This window comes from Motacilla alba, chromosome 8 (assembly GCF_015832195.1).
Source record: "Motacilla alba alba isolate MOTALB_02 chromosome 8, Motacilla_alba_V1.0_pri, whole genome shotgun sequence".
Taxonomy (NCBI): Eukaryota; Metazoa; Chordata; class Aves; order Passeriformes; family Motacillidae; genus Motacilla; species Motacilla alba.
Window position 1 is genome coordinate 3426373 of NC_052023.1, and position 18095 is coordinate 3444467.

The window sequence follows — 18095 nt, forward strand, 5'->3', positions numbered from 1 at the left end:
ACTGTATTCATAGGCAGGTCCAAATATAAATAGCAGTTTCTCTACTGACCCACATACTTGGCCTATATTCAGAATCTTTTAAGATGTTTCCATTAGCTGCAGAAGAGTGTCAGGTCTTTCTCCAGTGAAATTTTATTTATGAGGTCTTCTTTCCCAGCACAAAACAGGACTAGATCAGCTGGAGTCAGGCTCCTTGCTCACAGCTGGAAGCTTGTTTTCCTCCTATCCTCCATGGACATGTATCTTTATCCTCAGAATCTTTCATGGCTGCATTTTTAGATGTAATTTCCAGTGCTATGTGAAGAAAGGAGACTGAAAGAGAGGATAAGCCATATCTGGGGGGAGGACTGAGAAAATAAAAGTCAAGGAAGGAAGCTAGTGGAAGCTGAGGCACATGGCTCCACAATTGCTATTTTTAAAATACTTTATAACTACATTTACAATACTCTTAATTCATCCGGCCTGTGAAATCTCCACTCCAGAGAATCCAGAGTAACTGAATTAACCTAACTACAAAACCCATGGCTCAAATCCTCTGGCCTTTGTCTGGGGAAGTTTTTCATTGGAGCTTTCAGCTGGAAAGAGACTGCAGGAATTAGTGGCTGTGGAGCAGGCAGTTACAATAAATATATAATTCATCATGGAGGGGTTTGTTAAAACCGTTAGGAATAAAATAAATGTTCTTCTTTCCTATTGAAAAGAGATGTCAGTTTTTCTCTTACCATTACTAAAAGGGCCAGCCAGGGAGAATAAAGGCTTATTGCAAGGGAAAGCATATAGAGCCCTTTTATGAACTCTGGCTGCAGCCCTTCTCTTTGTGAGACTCTTTGTTTCAGTTTGTTTTTCAGCAGCTGTATCTGATCTGTATCTCGCACACTTTCATCCTGTGACAAAACACAGCTGCAAAGTGACTGCAAGTTTCTCATCTGTCCATCTCTGTGCATTCTCACAGATGGGACAGGTATGGGAAGCACCAAACCCGGCGGCTTTGGGCTGTTTAATCTGATAAATAATGGTGCAGTGAGTCACAAGGGCTGGCTATCTCTTGGCTCATCTTTCTTGGAAGGATCAGTGATAGCACTGTATCACCAAAGATGTTGAAGTTCACCAGTATGAAGTGCAGGCAATTACTGGCATCACAGAGTGCCTGGAACTGCCATCCCTTAAACAGGGTTTTTAAGGACAGAAATGTTTTGTTTTCAAATGCAGGATAAGGAAACCAATCACCACATGCTTAAGCCTTCCACTCTGAAAAATCCTCGACACTCAAATAAGAGTGGCACAAGCACAACCAATGCACAACAGCCTCGAGCATCTCCTTGCCTGATTTTTGATGACTTAGTTGCAATTATTACAGGGTCTTGTTGTATAAATTGTGCATGTTAATGTTTTGTTTAGACAAAGCTGCCTTGAGAGAAAATTGTTGATTTTACACAGGCTGGGTTGCAGTGAATTCAGTGCATCTTGGACACCAAAGAAGAGCCATGGATATCCCATAACTTCTAGATTTGCCATCTCCCCCCAAGTATTTCCTCTCCTGAAGTTTCCTAGTTTCTCAAAGCACTTTCCCTGTAATAAGCTGCTCACCACAGATGGGTTCCTCTATTCCAACCCTGCAAAAAGACCACCAGGAACAGCAACTTCCCAAACATTCCCATGGAGCATTGTCCTTCCTGCCCCATGTGCTGCTGAAGAATCCCACAGTTGCCAATTGTGATTTACAGAGAGGGGTGAGACACACTAATGACTGCACCTCTTACCACTAATTACCACTTACTCAGACACTAATGGACTTCGTTGGCCAATGCAAGTCAATGTAAAAGCCTTTGCAATTTGAAAAGAACGGTTTTAAGTTATTAAACGCTGTGGATCTCAGGCACTGGTAATGGTTCACATGGCCACATTTCTCTCCACAGTTAGAGAAAGGAATGAACAGCAACAGCACCTGCACTGCCCGAGTGGCCACGTTTGACCTGGGCTGCACTGACAGCTTTTACTGCTCTCCTTACTTTGGGTTTGGATGCAATCAGCAAAACAAGTAGACTGGCAAACATGGAATCAGAAAACCTCCAAAATCATCAGGGCATACCTGCCACTTGGAAGTTGGACTTCCTGTCCAACGTGGCCTTGGACACTTTCAGGGATGAGCCAGCCACAGCTTCTCTGGGCACCCTGTGCCAGGGCCTCCCCACCCTCACAGAGATGATTTTTTTTCCCCAATATCCCATCCCGCTCTGTCAGTGGGAAGCCATTCCCCCTTGTCCTGCCACTACAAAGCCTTTGCAAATACACTCTCTCCATCTTTCTTGTAGACTTTTCTTGTAACCAGAGAGAAAAGCAAAATAATCAAATATTTTGCAGGATGGAAACTCTGAGTTATTTTTAGTGAAAGGATCAAAATAAGTTCATTAAGAAGTTCTGTCTGATAATGTCAAACCATTCATATCTATAATTAATCTTTAATATCGTAGTAATTTTTAGAAGCTGAAAAGAGTTGAATTCTGAAACATGGAGTCAAAATGAAAGTTGCTTTCTCAATCTCAAGTAGTATCAGTGTTTCCGTTGAAAACTTCATCAAGATCAACTTCCCCCAAAGTTCTGATTTTGGTGCTAAAACAGCATTTTCAAGAAGAAATTTATTCTGTTAAAATTAAAAATAAATTTAAAAACCCCAACAAACCAAACCAAACCAAACAAAACCCCCAAAACACGATACCCGGCTGCCGGGCAGCCTCCATCTCTCTAAAAATAACTGAGCCAAGTCAAATCCGCCCACCTTCCCTCTCCATCACAAAGACAACCTCTCACAGTTTGATTACAAACCTCAGGGCACGCTGTGGTTTCGCTTCCAGCTGTAGGTCCCGGAGTCGGGCTGATTACAGGAACACCCCATGACTTCCTACATGAGACAGGATTTTCTCAGAAAGAATTGGCTCAGCCTGCAATGCCAGTAGGTCTGTCTTGGCAAAAGGCTATGATGGACAATGTAGTGCAGAATAAGCTCGTTCCCCACATGGACAGGTTCAAGGCAGAAGCCCAGTCCTATCACACATCTGGCAGCCCAGCTGCTGCTCAGAGGGATGAATTTCCCACTCTCTGCATGGAGGTAGCTGTGCCAGCAGGGCTTTGCAATGAACATCATCACAGCCATTCAAGTGGGCAAAGGCTTCTCTCACTTTCAAGACTGAATTTTAAACCGTAGCTAAGAACATTTTGGAATCTGAGCTCTGAATTTTTCATTTGTGGGGCTGAGAGAATGCACTAGTTTAATTAAGAACTGAATGAACTCAAAGTAAAAAAGGAGCACCATTTCCAGAAACTGATTTAAATACTCTTACAGAACTCATTAATGATGTATTTAACTTTTTACTTACTGAACACTTCTTTCCACTGCTACACACAAATGCCATATTGCTCCACATTTGGGCAACCTGGTCTAGTGGAAGGTGACCCTACCCATGGCATGGGGTTGGAACTGGATGAGCTTTAAGGCCCCTTCCAACCCAAACCATTCAGGGACTCCATGATTTAGAGCTGTGCAAAACCTTCAAAGCTCTGATTTGGTTGCTGATACTTCCATTTTGCACCCACTTGGCATCTGTGTGATTGACTTTAGAAAGAGGGAAAGCAGGGAGGAAGGGGAAATCCATGATCCACAGCAGGACAGGGAAGACAAGAGGAGCAGACCCGCGTTTCTCAGCTGCTGTGCATTTACAGGCAGGAGGTCCAGGGAAGGAGAGAAATCAGGTATTCACTCTGGTGAAAACAGAGGTGTTTCCGGGTCACTAAAAATTCCAGAATTATTCCACATTTTCTCCAGTCTTCTTTTCCACTGCAAAGACCAAAACCTGCCCCGTCAGATGCCAACCAAGCTGTTACTTGTTTTGTTTTGCAGGTTGCTAAGGAACAGGGCTGTTTTTGCTTACTTGCCTCCCTTGGGCTATTTCACAACACTTTGTAATATACGCTGCTCTTTTTCGCTGCACATCTGGTTTTGATTTCAGGTTTCAGAACCCCCTCTGAAAACCGAGATATTAGTTTTTCATATCTATCATCTAGACAAAGTGCATCAGCCTGTCAAACTGAGTGCACCGGTGAGACACATTTAACCCTCTCAAGTTACCCTCCCAAAAGCTATTTCCATTTGTTGTCGAGTTCAGACGGTGGAAGTAGCTCAAGTATTTTGTCTAATTTGCTGTGTGAAATTAGCTACAACCACCATTAAATTTTAGGTATGAAATAAAAACTACCTATTCCTTCAAAACGTGCCATTGGATAGGAAACCCTCCTGCCTCACAAACGCTAACAAAGGGAGAGCCGTGTCGTGGATTAATTGCTTGCCACCCCTTTAGATGCTCAACTACTTCTCCCAAAGCTCCTAATCTTTCATTTTCCTTGGAAGCAGCTACTCCCAGAAAGCAGCTAACCAGCGCGGAGAGGGCTTCTCCTGTGTCTCTGGAAAACGGCATTATGGCATGGCAGAACAGCCCAGTTTGTCCTTTAGGGCAGCAGCAAACATGTCCCTCAGCCCCAGCACTGGAGCTGGCCACAGGATCACCGAGTCACTGAGGTTGAGAAAGCTCTCTAAGATCATCAAGTCCAACCATTAACCCAGCACCACTGAACCATGTCCCCATGTGCCACATCCCCATGTTTTTTGAACATTTCCAGGGATGCTGATTCCACCCCGGCCCTGGGCAGCCTGTTCCAATGCCTGACCACACTTTCAGTGAAGAAACTTTTCCTAATATCCAATCTAAACCTCCCTTGATGCAACTTGAGGCCACTTTCTCAACCACATACAAACAAAATGATGGGAATAACATGTATTCCTGCTCTGCTGCTACCCTAAACCAAGTGCTCCTGACCTAAGGCCTCTCCCAAAGCCTTTCTCCATACTCCCCAAGCAAAGCTCTGACAGAGAGGGGGTGGGCAGAGCTAACAGTGTTCCTTTAGTCTTCGCCCATCTGGTCCCAGCGTCATTTAAAGTTGCAATTAAAATTTATATCACTAGGCTAAGGTCACTGAGAAAGCCTCTGCCAAGAACTACATACATTTGACACCCTGCAGAGAAAAGAAACTGCCTCTGCTTTATCCTGATAGTTTGCTTTTCCCAACACCCTGAGGATTTGTCTCCATGCCATTCTCAAGTCACTCTGATGACTCTCTGATCCTATAAAATTGTATACACCAGGGAATCCTCCTCTCCCAGCAGGACACGGGGTCCAGCAGGTCCCACAGCCCCGGAGCAGGACCGGGGTGGTTCACTCTTGGGCCCTGCAGGCTCTGGCCCCTGGTCCTGCCCAGCTGTGCCAGGGAAGTCCTGTAGTGCAGCAGGTTTGAACGACACAAGTTTTTCTAAGAATCACCTAAACTATCTGGGATTATTTATTAAAAACTACCAGCCAGGAAAGGCAGGTCTGGTACCTGCACTTTGTGTTGGATGACCACAAAACCCCAGACTGCTGGGGCTATGAGGGCAGGATTTCCAGGTGGGAAGAGTGAGGTCTTCCACAGGACATCCACATTCTTCAGACCAACCCTAAATCCACAACCTTCATCTTCAAAATTTTAAGTGAATATAAAATTTGAAGTCTGATTTTCACTCTTCTCCTGAGACCCATTCCAGCAGTGTTAAACATTCCCTCTGAAAAAGTAATTGATGCCATGGAGGTTCATACCAGTAAAAAAGAAACTTGGAGACTCCCAAATTTTTGTCTCACAGACAGACTGCCCTTTCCTAAACAGGAGGATGATACCAGAGGACCACTCCACCATGGAGGGGATGTAGGTTTTTAAGACTGCACAGGTGCCAAATGTTGTGAATTTTAGAGACCTGCTGAGCTCTGGGCACGATGCCAATGGCTGCACCTGAAGGTACTGTCCCAGTGCTGCCCAGCTTCCTTCCTGAAGGGTGCTGAATGCAGCTCAGCAGCCAAAGGGACATGCCTGAAGGACAGCTGGGCAGTGTGATGCTGGATTTTCCCTTCCTCACCTTCTCCTGAACAAAGCAGAATTCAGCCAAGCACGGAGCTCCGTGTGGCAAACCCAGGGCCTGGCAGGCAGTTCCCCTCCTGTTTAGGACTCTCAGGAGTGGTCCAGGGCTAATTGCTACAGGGTCTCTGTGATCCACACAACCACAGACACTGGGATCCTGCAGTGCAGCAGAGGCTGAGAGTGCATGGGACAAAAAGCCCCTAAAGGATAAAGCACAGTTGATGTCGTCATTATCCCGTCACAGCTCCTCAGCTGCTCTGGGGGCACAAATTGAAACAAAGGTATTACATGTGGTAAACCACATCTTTCCATCTCTTTTCATCAATTCTAAACCAACCCAACGCTTGGAGGCCTCATATCCAATTTCTCCCCACACCCCTCATCCCTTTGGTGTGGTCAGGCTTTCCCCTCCCGCCAGGCCAGCCTGGAACACTCAGGCAGCTCCCTCCACCCAGTGAGGGTCCTGCCCAAAAGCCGTTCTGTGGCGTGAGCTCACCGTGACCTTTAGCAGAGCACAGCCCTGCGTCCCTCCCGTGTTTGGAGAGGCTGCTGGAGCCTCCCCTGCAGCCCGGGTGCTTCACATGTAACCATTAATCCTTCTTCCCACGAGGCACAGGCTGGGCTTGGTTCTCCCTTCAGGCCAGTGGCTCGTCCTGATGGATGGGTGGCAGGGCAGGAGAGGGTTAAGAATATCTTGGAGCAGTGGGGGCATAGGAGAGCTTAATCTGGAAGCAGTTTAAGTAACCTAAGGAGAATCTGATACAGACCAAATAGACACAAGTACAGATGCGTTTAATAGAAGCCTCTCTCTGCTCAAGATCTACAGCTGAGGCTCCTGCAGCAAAATGTGCTGTTTGGAACATCCCGTGCTCCAACCACCATGGCTATGGGAGGGATTGGAGCCAGTATTATGTGCTGGTGCTCTGAAGGACTGAATGTTCACTTCAGACACACGTTTGGGGGATGTATATTTATGCATAGATTTTGGGATGCAGCACATCCCACTGCGAACTTGGACAGCAGCTCGCTCTTCCATCTAAGAATTCCTCTCTTAAGAAATCCCAGTGTTGTGTAAATAAGGGCACAGCCAGGGCTGTTCCAGCAGCAGCTGAGCCAGGTTAAGACGTTTTCACCTCCAGCCTGCCCACAGCTGTGTATCCACTGCCCCCCATTAGGGGTTACCACCCTTTTCCATGAGCCTCATAACCACATCTGCAGACACTCCCAAATCTGGCTCTGTCAGAGGGATCCAGCTTAGCTTAAGTACTTTTTAGTAGGTTATTTGTTTGGGCTTTTCTTCTTTCTTCTTTTTTTTTGAGCTAGCTCATTTTGAGATTGATAGTTTCTTGACTCAGTTCAGCTGCAACTGGAACAGCATCTCTGACCACACTCCAATAAAACTCTTGCAAAATTGCATCTGTCAGTCTCTTCAGTCAAAGCCTGTAAGAATACTCTAAAGATAATATATTTAATATTATTTTGTGTGCTGCATCAGTGTTTCCTAGGTAGTACTAGGGATTTAAATGGTGAACTGATCACTTTTGTATGCAGCAGTCTTTATTCTCCAGCACTTTATTTAAGATAACGAACACTCTGAAGAAACCATCACCAAAAAGCAGCAAACCCAAAACCTCCAGTGCATTCCTCTTTGAGAGAATTTATGTTTTCCCTTAGGTGCAAGAATCCAGTAAGTCCCGGGGGAACTTGATCAGAGACTGTTGATGCATTTACACTCTTTGTATTATTACTCTACTTCATTTTCAGCTCTTGGCACACGGGACTGAGGAGGGCTGTGCAGCCTGTGCCAGGAGGCAGGAAAGGTAGTTTGGGGAGACACAAATATTTGCTTCGCTGACCTCTGTGTTTGGCTCCCAAATAGGTTTGATTTGTATTCTGGGCCGTGCTTGTGCTCTCAGGGAACACACATAACTCGGGCCAGTTGTATGAGATGGGAGTACAAAGAGGAGCCCAGCTCAGGCTCTGACATTTAGCGAGCCAAGAGGTTTGAAAATGGAGCCAAGTCCATTGCCTGGCTTGGCTGTACGAACCAAAACACAGGCCTCGCCACTGGAATTGATTATAGACACATGAAAAGAAAATACATTAAATGATACATAAGGTTCTTGTAACCTCCAGCAGCTGATGCCAGAATACTCTCGTTGGCTTGGTCCTGCCCTGGCTCCACAGAGCACTGAGTGCAGAGCTCAGCCGAGGCCGTGCTCACGATTTCATCAGATTAACTCTTCAGCCTGGCTCACAGCAGCCCTTGTGCCTGCTCCCAGATCTGAGCTTTCCCTCCAGCCCCAGGAAAGGAGGAGCTGAATGTCTGAGTGCAGGATTTACAGCACGTCAGCTGCTGCAAAAGGTGCTATAGCTGCCCACAGGAGGAAAGGAAATTGAATTAAAGGAGATTAGTAATCCATACAACAAAGTAGCCAGAAGGCTGTTTATGCTAAATGTAAAATACTCCACGAGCCAGCCCCGCATAAAGTGTATTCTTCCTCTGCTGCAGATCCCAGGTATCCCTCAACACAAACTGGGGGCTTTGGCTGGCATTTCTTAGCTTAATTACAGCTCATAATTTAGGTAGGAAGCGAAATTATACAGACCATACAGACCACTCCACTGATTTAAACAAAAGCCAGCAGGCATTAAGTGTTCTGTTACTTGGAAGAGTGTGAGTTATTAACAGCATTCTTTCAAATGCAAAGATTTGTGCCTTTCTGCAGAGTCTCACTATTCTCCAGAAAGACACTTTTTTCTCAGTTTGAAGTATTTGATATGATAGCTTGATATGATTAATATGATACTTTCAGGAAGGGCTCGAAAGCAGACATAACTTTACTGCAATACCAGTGAGACTCAACACTTCCCTGGAAATGGGCAGAACTAAGATGATGTTAAGCATTTTCCAGTAACCCTTGTGCATGGTGTTGGGACCTTTCTGAACTGAGCACTGAAGGGATTGTCTGAAAAATGAATTAAGCCTTTATCTGAAAACCTCCAAAACTGAATGATCACAACTAATTTGCTTGTGGACAAGCACCTTTCACTTCTGAAACACCAAACTCAAGGACTTGAAGCAAATAAAATATTCCTGGAAGAGGGCAATGAGATGATCCTTAAGGTCCCTTCCAACCAAATCATTCTGTGATCCTCTGAAAACTGGAGTCCAATATTCAGAAATATTCCATCTCCTAAGGAATGAGTCATTTACTACTAATACAGTTGCTCCTATTGCAATTTCCCTTCAGATTTCAGAAACCCCTGCGTTCTGCTAACAGAAGGCAGGAGTTCAACAGTGCACTCAAACTCCCCCAATTTAACTTGAGGTTTAGTATTTTCTAATTCAAAGACATTTCATTTGAAAGTGTTTTTGCTTTATAATAAACAGATAATAAACAGATTCTTAGTTTCCTACAATAAAAAGAGAAAAAGACTGTAAACTTCAAACTTCTAAAAGGGCACATGGGACTATTCTCCAATTTTACTCTTTGGCTGTGGAATCTATACTCATTAAAAGTGAAAAGTTGAGCTCTGATTACTATTTGTGCTTTAAAAGCTTGCATTTCTACCCCAAATGAAAGGCAAAATGGGCTGATGCGCTTTCACTTTTTGGTTTTAGACTTATTTTTTTCCTTCTTCTTTGCAATAGGGCACCAAAATGCAAAGTTTGGATTTCCTAGAGTGCAAAGAAACAAACAATGTAACACTCTTTTAAAAAAATTTTTCTGAAAGGAAATACTTGTATTTAAAGATGTAAGATATTGAAAACATTTTACAGACTATGAATTTTAGCTACTAAGTGATAGAAAAGGTCATGAAATGGCCCAACTCCTTCCTTGCTATGAATCATCCCAATGTGCTGATGATCCAAACATGTAATTCTTCCCTGTTCTGCTGTATTTTTCTAAAGAAGCATAGTAGATAAATACTAAAAATAATATAATTGAGTTGCAGACAAAGATGGAGATTGGATTCCAGACAGCTAGCATGAGATAGACAATAATCTAACCTGATGGGAGAGGGCAAGGAACAAGAAAATGTTTCCATCTCCTCATTTTACTATTGGAAATGGAAATATGACATCGCATGAAGGTCATATTTTGGAAGATGCTGAGCTTCTGTACATTCTGTTGTTGTGCTATAGTAACAGGCATTCTGAGAGCCTGAAAAATAGGATTTTATTTGAGGCTAGGGAAGGGGGGGCAGAGGCAGGACCCACATCCCGGGCTGATCCTGCTGGGGATGTGCAGCATCTCCCTGATGCAGCTGCAGCCCTGCCCAGGCTGGGCACACCCTGCTCCCCACAGGCTGTGCCAAACCCTAAATGTCGAGCTGGCTGCTCTCAGCAGAGCCCAACCAAGCCTTGTGCAAATCAACAGCACATGGAGGAGTTTTCCTCACGTTCCCCATGGCTTTGGCTGCAGAGTTCAGAACATGTCACACTTTAAAGGGTGTTTGGGAGCTCTGCTTTCTCCTACAGCTTGGAAAAAAAACCTCCTTAATTATTATTTCATTAAAACTGTTATTTCAAAACTTGTTTTCGTTCCTAAAGCAGAGCCATAATGATCCAGCCAACACTCTGAATGCAAACGTACTTAACATAAAATGGTTTTTAGAACAAACCATTAATTTCAAGACTTCCTGGTAATATATATTGCTGTTAAAGCAAATATTTTTCCATAGGTTTTGAGTCTGTTATCAGGGTTGCAATAAATTCTGCTATTCCCACATAAAGTCATTAAAAATAGAAAGGAATTATGTGTCAACTAAATTATTTCCGTTGGATCAAATGAATGAATCTTATCCTTATTTTCCAATCTTAATTCTAAACATTTCTGGAAGGAACTGAAAAATATGCAAATAGGAACAATCACTTGAAATAAAAATATGCAGGGCACGTTCTGAAAATATTGACATGAAGTGATTGACATTATCAGAGGATCTCTTTGCCTCGAGAGCTCTCGATGAAATTAAATTGTTTCTGACAAGTTCCTGAAGAAATGTTTAGTTCAAATGAAACCATATTTTCAAAGAAAAACATTTTGGAGACAAATTGTGTTTCCCCCCTTTAGTGCAGGGTCCCTCACAAGTCAGGAACAGAGGAGAGCTGTTTGCCCTGATGGGACTTTCAGTCTAAATTTGCCTATTTTTAGTGTCAGTAGCAACCTGGGGATTTTGCTTGCTTTTTTTTGTTTGTTTTTTTCTCACTATGAGTAGTTTGTGCTGTAGATTGATGTTGCTGCTGTTTGTAAACAGTGGGTTATGAGCTGTTCCTAAAAGCTAGAACAGGTTTTACCAGAAGGGAGCTCAGCCTTTCCTTTAGTTTTTCTTTCTCCTGTTCCCTGTGTGTTGAGCTACACACTCAATTCCACATATTCCTGTAAATGCAAGAGCAGAATAAATGTGGGAACCACAACACTTTCAGCTGCCCCACCTCATTCTCACCCCAGAGGTTTCTAAACTGCTCCTCAGCCAACTTCTGCAGATATGCACGAGCAGCAAACCACGGCTGCCTCCAGGCCATGTCTTGTCTCCGCGCTCATTTGCAGCATTTTTCTTGGGACAAGTCCCATGGGATGGATTTGGAGGCTGTTATTTATTTTTGCAACATGGCTGTGCTGAAATGGGGAAAATTCAAAATAGGACACGAGCAATGGAAACAGACATGAAAAGACAAATGAGTTTCACACACAAACACTTTCTAAGTTGGGGTGTCCAACCCCCTCAGCTTGAGGGTTGGGGGTAATTTTGGGTGCTTTTGTGGGTCCAGTGGATTAAGTTGTCTATGTGAATAAAACATCTGGCTGGATGCAGCTGGATTTCAACTTACAGACTTTTTAAGCTCTACTTTAAATATTTCCCCTCTTCTCCAAGACAAAACGATGGGAGAGGCTTTGTACTACTTCCAGAAGATCAGCTGTGCTGCGTGTCGAGGCTCTCTCTTGCTGTTTCAGCAGTTCAGGCCAGAAACTGGAAGTGAAAAGGCATCTTGCTGGAAGAACCCACAATCAAGAAGTGTGGAGCCAGGTTGCAAAACCAGGAAAACAATCAGAGGGAAGTAGGTAAGCAAAAAGGAGGAAGAAGATGTTTCTAAATAATGCCTGTGTTTGTCTAGCTGGGCAGCAGAGTTAGCAACTGACCAATGCAATGAAAGGAAATCTGCATTTTAACCCTGTTTCTCACAGCAATGTATGGAAGCATCTCCTACTGGAGTCATTGGTCACTTCTTCTCTCCCCAAAAGTATCCATAAAAATGCTGTGGATTCCAGCTGGTAAATTTTTGGCCTATAAAGGAGAGGGCTGAAGAAATGCAATATTATTTCATAAGAGTTTCTCAATAACAAGATTTTTGATCTTCCTAACATTATCCAGAAATAAAACACATATTTTCTGCTCAGCTGATCCCAGCTGGCTGTGTGGAAAACATTTCAAAATCTGCCACAAATCTTTGGGTTTTTTTCCTGATGTCTGTTAATTTAGTTAAAACAAATCAATTAAATGTCCTAATTACAACTGAAATATATAATTACATTGTGCACTCAGTTCAGTGCATGCTAATGAAGCAATCACCACCTTCTTATTAGTCACTCCAGAAAACTAAACCCAAGTGAGAGCTGAGAAATGTTTTCTTGTATCTTCAAATTAGGCACTTGGCCCATTGTTTGCTTGTTTCTAAACTTGAAACTTGAGTAAAGCAGGCAGAAGATACAGAATCATTATATTCAATTTGTTTTTTTTCCTTATAGCAAGAATTCAAGAGGAATTGTCATCCCCTACTGTGGATCAGCTCAGAAATTAGACTATTTCTAACATATATCTTAATATCTTGTTAAAAAGTTTTAGCAAATGAGTACAAAATTTTAAAGGCAGTACACAGCTCTTCTAAACTTACTTTTCTATAATGTCTGACTCTGGATAAGCTCCTGAACAGGTAGGGCATGATTTTAAAATATTTGGAAAATAATCTGCTGCTGAATATTGACATCTGTTGGAGGTGGGAGAGCTCAAACTGCTGATCCCTGTCCCTGTCAATGCTGTTTCCTATCAAGAACAAGCAGGTCTGAACTCTTTTTACCTTGGATACATCCTCTGTTTCCCTTCATCCCAAATATAATTCAGCTGAGAAGTATTTTAGTGAATGTGCTTTGCCTGCCTAAACAGAAATATTAGAGCAGCTACTTAAATGGTAATTGATAAATGCATAAAATTGCTGCCATTCAAACTGCAAATCAGTTAGCAAAATTCAATGAGGGTTTAAACATTTCATTGCATGAATGATATAAATACATAAATTTACAGAGAGCAGCATCCAGCCACTTGGCAGTTTTCCACTGTATTTACTTAAAGGTGATAATGCATTTAAAAAGCCCTTGAAGCAGAATATATATTAAACACTACTAAACTTGCAGAGATTTATTAGCACAGGCTTTTAGACTGTCTCTGCCCTGAGGCAAACTCATTTTTATTTCTGAAAATTAAAAAAAAAATTATAGCAATACATAATTTTAAGAAACATCAGCAGGGTCAGTATGGAAGTTATCTTAAAATCCAGTATTTCTCCATGAGAAGTGCAGGTCTGTAGCCTTTAGCTGGTGTGGGACTGACTGATAACACTGCCCCAGAACTGCTGATAATATCCACAGGATGTTCATTTACACATTAGTGAGAGAATGGAAGTTTGGAAAATTCTCTAGGATCTCCAGAGATTAATTATCTGGCACTTCCAGCACCTTAAAGTGCTCTGATTCCTCAGGCAGCACTGAAATCTTGTCCTGTCCAGACAAAAATCAGGCACTGCCAATTCTTAGGAGAACTTCAGCGGATGAACATTATTAATTCTTACAGCAGATGTGAGCAAAGGGAGCAGGAAAATATTTGCAGGTATTTAAATGTATTTGCAAAAGTGCTCTAAGAGTGTTTTTTAGGGTAGAGTGGATGCAAAAGGAAATATCCTAAATATTAAATATGGATCTCAGTATGGACCAGCTGGATATGTGCCTGCACCACTATCTTCACTGAACAGAAATCCACAGAGCTTGGAAAGCAAGTGGGAAGCAGGGCTTGGGAGTCCTCTTTGGGCTGGAATAAAACAATATGATTGAGATGGCTGGTCAGACAAATGTGGGGACTGTGTGTGCTGTGTGTCCTGGCAGCTTGGGATGGAACCCATGGCTTCAGTTCAGCAACAGAACAACAAACACTGTGGCTGGAGAATCAAATCAGAGTAAAGTCACCACTGTGAAGGGTTCACCTGCTCCATCCCCACCTGTCAAGGCTCCTAAATGCACCCAAACCTTAAACACAAAGGGCAGCACCTTCATTTCCATGTGGAGTCATGAGGACATGGATGAAGGGTGGCACTTCTTGTCACCCAGCAATAGCACAAGGCACTGCATTCGTGTCCCAAAAACTGTGTCAGGGTTCTCTCTGAAGTCCACCACACCATCCTAATTAGTGCTTTTAGCAAGGAACAACATAAATTAGTGAAAATATGCAGCACAAACCTTCCCACTTTCCCACCAGGGTCAGATGTGCTGGAGTCATCCTGAAGCTAGCACAGCTCCTGCAGGGCTGCCATGGTGAAATTCCGACTGTCTCGTGCCTGGTAGGGTCAGGAACATGGAAAGCATGTGTAAACACAGCCTGGCTGATCTGCTCCACAGAGACACATCCTGCCCTTGGGTTTTTGGGTCTATACTGACAGGGCAGGCACCCTTCTCCTGGCTGGGGCATGTTCTGAATGGCTGAGCTGCAATGAGCAGATGACAGAGATTTGTCTCTATTTTAATGGTTTTCTGGCCAAAATCCTCTCGAGAATTTAACTCAGCAAGACCTTTAAATACAACTGAGGGCAGAATTTGGCTCAGGGAGTGTTTCCCCATTTTATTCTCTACAGCTTTTCATTACCACCTTCTAAATCTGTAACGAAACCAGGAGTGTTTTTATGGTGCTCTGTATGAGAGCCTTGCTAATAAGTAGCTCCATTAAAAATAGTAAACATAAATCATTTATTCATTTTATGCATTTCTAAGTCCACTTGAGAATATTTTTGGCTGAGCCAAGGCACAAGTAAGGGTGTTAATTATTATCTTACTAGAGCAATCAGTTAATAAGGCAGTTAGGAGAGATGTTTGTTAGGAGGTTCTGGGGTGCCCAGAGGCTACTGAAGTCATTGTCTGGGAAAGAACACGACCGCTGGAGCTCGCAGGAGTCTGGTGGCACCCACCCAAAGCCCTCGAGGCCTCTGTCTGCAAATTAGCTGAGAGGAGAAAGCAGACACCAGGTCTGAGTAGGGAGCTGTAAACAAGAGGTAGGAACTCCCGGCACAGCTCTCACAGAGCAGAGCGGTGGCTGGGGCCCCTGCGAGGAGGCTGAAGGGGCTCAGTCAATGGGGTGGAGATGGGGAGGGAACTGGGTTCAGCTTCCTTCTCCCCACAAACAGCAGCAGCCCTTTCTGGGCTCTGCTGTCTCCTCAGGCCAAGGAACAGGGCTCTGTGCCACTTACAAAGCTGAGCACCTTGAAGCAGCTCTGCTCTCCCTGGCCCGTTCATCCCTTGAGAGGATGCAAGTGCTTCCAGTCTCCAGGAGAGAAGAGCTCCTTTATTCACTGGCCCACCAGAACTGGGTGGACATCCAGGTCATGCAGTGATACTGACCAAACCCATCGACTGACTGACCATGGCCAGAGGGCCTTTGCTCCCACTGTGCTTCCGGAGAGGTTGATCCCACTAAACCCACTCTGGTAAGTGGTGCTTCAATCCAGAGGCCAAGGACAGAGTGAATTGTCAGATTAAATGCTAAAGGTTCAAGGAGAGCAGCACATTGGAGCATCCTGCTCTTCTTCTGCCTGGTTTCTGCCTGTTCACTGCTCAGTAACTCCTGTTCTGCACTCACCACTGCAGCAGCAGCGGGTGCCAGGAGCCAAACATGTCCATTAGTGACTTGCAGGAGGGAGGTTATCCCAGTTTCCCGAAACCGAAGGAAAACCACAGCTGTCTGCCCTCAGCCTAGGGTGTGTCAAGGAACCTGTCCACAAGGGAAGTGTTTCTGGTTATGAATTACATGCTACAACATCCCTGTGACTCTGTTAGGGATGCACTCCGAGGTGCTCCAGGGGAAGCCTGTTCTAGGAGCTGAATTCCACCTGTGGGATGGAAGAAATATTAGAGGAATTGCTGGAGAAGGGAGGGGAAGAAACCACTTTCTGATGTACTTCAAAGCCAAATAATCTGGCTCCTTCTGTCTGGCATCCACAGGGGATGATCTTATGAAACTTCAAAACACTTAAACTGATTTGCAGCACAGAAATAATTTTAAAATGCTGTTTCTTTTACTTGTCCTCCCTAATCCAGTTAGCCCTCAAAAGTATGGCTGTAGGAGAGAGATCCTGTTTCATTTGCATGTGGAAACCATCTTTACTTGAGACAAAACAACAAGTCCAAGAACATATCCCAGATCTACCCTAAAGTTTGGGATAGTACCTAAGCAGAGGCCTGTTCCTTGTCAGTGAGGGAAATACTGTCAGTCCCATTTTGCAGATGGGAAACTGAGAAAGAACTGGTTGAAAAGCTAATCCAAGGACACAGGAAAGTCCATAATCTGAAAATCTGAAAGTGACCCAACATCTCCTAACTTCATCCAGTGGGATTGCTGTTGGGCAGATCCTTTTTCTTCTCAGGAGATTCATTAAAGCTTCCAACAAATCCAGCTGACACTGTCCCTGGGAGCTCCCTCTCCAATGGGAGAATGTAGATGGGAAATAAATATTAGATACATTTAATTCATTATTTAATATTCCATCAGGGTTTTTGCTGGAATGGCTGGCTCAGGAGTATAACTTTGGCCAACCATTGCCCTGACAGAGCTCCAGCATCTCTCTGCCAGAGAAACCCCTCCTTCCCACAGACAGGAAGATATTTCAGAACTATTATTCTGTAGAGTTCAATTGACACTCCAGAAGACAACTTTGCTTTTAAAGAGATTAAGTTGATTCCTTCCCATAAATTCAGTAGCTACCCCAACTATGCCTCATTGAGAAAACTTATTCTGACAAGAGTCATGAATTATAACCAGGATAAAATGTTTCATTAAAATACAGATAAGGGAACTTAGCAAGCAAGGGGTTTGTATGGGCAAAACCAATTTTGCTGCAAAAGCAAATCCACAGCCATTTTTCAGGTCACTAAGTTGAAGTCTGAGTGTTATAAATCCATCATCAATGTTTTCCTACAGCTATAGTAGCTGACACATCTGAATCCCTGGGAGCTAAAAGCATGCCAGGAGAAATGAGCACCATCAAAACACATCAGCAGGAGATGTACAGTGTGGGCTATAATGTACCTGACTGCTGACAGGACAATATTGGCTTCCCTTCCCCAGGAGTTCATCATCAACCACTGCCTGTCCATGAAGGAATTGATTTAAGGGTATCAATTAAAAATTAGCCCCAGTATCACTAGAGAGATGGGTTTAAGCATAATTAATGCAAAAAAAAGCTTAATAGCATTCTTTTCGAGGCTCAGTTGAGTATCCCTGATGATGGTGCTTGTACAGCATTCCCACTTCCAGGGGAGTGTAAATTATTCCCTCCTGCACTGATCCATCGGAGTAGTTGTAAAATCTTGATTATATCCATGTCAGATGGGTTCAGTTCAGAATAGAACTGCCCAGAAAATTATCCCTCCCTCCCCCACAAAACATTACCATTGCATTAAAAAATATGTTAATAATTAGAGCAAACAATTGTGGATAAAATCATCTCCAAGTTTTTGTTTTTCTGGTGAAAAATGCGTGTGAAAAAAAGAGCTTCTTCCTCACAGTGTTCAAAGGTCATATTTATGTCTAGATTCAAGTAAACAACAAATTTGTCAGTAACATTTTGATCAAGAGCATTATTTGCCCTAGGTGATAATCCAAGTTAATTTACAAGCAAAATGGGGTCATAACTTCAGTCTGTGAAGGAAGAAAGTCCTAGAGATTACTGCCATCATTAAGCGTCAGGCACTTCTGCAAAAATCCACGTCAGGCACAAGAGCTTCAAGTGGGTCTTGTCAGCTGAAATACCCTTAAATGGAGGTACCAAGGTTTTGAAA

At 43.4% G+C, this 18095-nt stretch overlaps 1 long non-coding RNA gene across 1 annotated transcript in view; it reads right to left on the bottom strand.

Moving 5' to 3' along the window:
* LOC119703693 overlaps nucleotides 1-14595 on the bottom strand; it is a 42914-nt gene extending 28319 nt beyond the window's left edge. The window contains exon 1 of the long non-coding RNA XR_005257689.1: nucleotides 14508-14595. This is a non-coding gene — a long non-coding RNA (uncharacterized LOC119703693). The remainder of the gene's footprint in view (nucleotides 1-14507) is intronic.
* Between the last annotated feature and the right edge of the window lie 3500 nt (nucleotides 14596-18095).